This window comes from Octopus sinensis, linkage group LG4, assembly GCF_006345805.1.
Source record: "Octopus sinensis linkage group LG4, ASM634580v1, whole genome shotgun sequence".
NCBI lineage: Eukaryota > Metazoa > Mollusca > Cephalopoda > Octopoda > Octopodidae > Octopus > Octopus sinensis.
Genome location: NC_043000.1, coordinates 4,297,799 through 4,299,808, shown reverse-complemented (window position 1 = coordinate 4,299,808; position 2,010 = coordinate 4,297,799).

Here is a 2,010-nt window from a genome sequence, read left to right as displayed (position 1 = left end):
AGACACTTTATTTGATATTGCTCCAGTTCACTCAGCTGTAGAATTGAGTTGCGATGTCACAGATGACAAGCAGTATCGGCCTTTGCTTTTCCCTTGGATAACACTGGTGGTGTGGAGAGGGGAGACTGGTATGCATGGGCGGCTGCTGGCCTTCCATAAACAAACTTACCCGTACTTGTGCCTGGGAGGGTAACTTTCCCATGGTCATTCATGACCGAAGGGGGTCTCAGCATGTATATATATGTGTGTGTGTGTATATATATATATATATATATATATATGCATATTATATATCTTATGTATATATCATCATCATCATCATCATCATCGTTTAACGTCCGTTCTCCATGCTAGCATGGGTTGGACGGTTCGACCGGGGATCTGGGAAGCCAGAAGGCTGCACCAGGCTCCAGTCTTATCTGGCAATGTTTCTACAGCTGGATGCCCTTCCTAACGCCAACCACTCCGTGAGTGTAGTGGGTGCTTTTTACGTGCCACCTGCACAGGTGCCAGGCAAGGCTGGCAACAGCCACGGTCGGATTGGTGTATTTTATGTGCCATCGGCCACGAGTCGGATAGTGCTTTTTACATACCACCAGTCCAGGGGTCCTGGCTGGTTCAATTCGATTTCGATTTTGCTTGCCCCAACATGTCTTCACAAGCAAAGGGGGTTGGCATGGATGCCTGTCGTACAGTCGGATTGGAGTATTTTACATGCCACCGGCACGGAAGCCAGTGGAGGCGGCGCTGGCATCGGCCACGAGTCGGATAGTGCTTTTTACGTATATATATATATATATATATATATGAATATGCATATATATATATATATATATGAATATGCATATTATATATCTTATGTATGTATATATATATATGAATATATATATTATATATACATATATATCTTTTTTTTCTCCGGCGTGAGGGATGTCATAGCAGAGTATACACACAGCAAGTTTAGATGGGCTGGACACGTTGCCCGGCTCACCGATAATCGGTGGACCGCGCAGTTGTCGAGTGGTACCCGCGCGAGCGGAAACAACCATCCGGAAGGCCTCCATGATGGTGGAGTTAAGATTTCAGAAGGACGATTGGGATCACGGGGATGAGAAAGGCATGATTCAGAGAGGAGTGGACAGCATACTGTGACTAGCGGTGTCAAATGGACACCTGACGGACTGGTCGGTCAAGGTGATCAAGGTGATATATATATATATATATATACATATATACATATATGTATGTATGTATTTTCATACACGCATTTATATGTGTTTGCATACATAGACCCTCACACACACGCACACACTCACTCTTATGTGTGTGCGTAAGTCTGTATGGCAAACAAGATTGCAAACATGTGTCTATACTATCATTACATATTCCTATAGGCAATGTCCAGACCATTCTGTACAATTCTATTGTTCTCTTCCACCAGCTCTCGTTGACAAAATCAATTAAAAATTTAAAAAATAAATACAAAATGTGATTTTCTGATTAAAGTTTCAATTTTTTTCTCTTTTTTAATATATATTTTTGTATTGTTTTTCTCCTCGAAATTAATCATTCTTTCGGCTATTGTTTTAAATTTTAGCAGTAAAAACATTTAAGTTCTCCTTCTTAGCCGACACCTTCATAAATGTTTCCAATTTTCTCCATTAAGAACAGTGCTTTATTTAAATAACCTTGTTTGAAATAAGCCATTCAGATTATTAATTGATTGTTCTACGCGTTATATGGTTTATACTTCATGTTTAGATGGTAGGATTCTGTTATTGACTGCGAACAGATGCAAACTCTATATATTTTGACAAGAGTTTCATAAACATAGTCTTTAATTACAAATTCTCATCTGCTCTTCTTCTTTCTCTCTCTCTATCTCTTTTTCACTCTATATCTGTTATCTCTGTTTAAATAAATACTTCTCTTGTTGCTTTATCTGTTACTGTTGTTAGAAACTCTGTTTTCTTCGTCTACAATGAAGCCAATAACATTTTGCATTGCAAT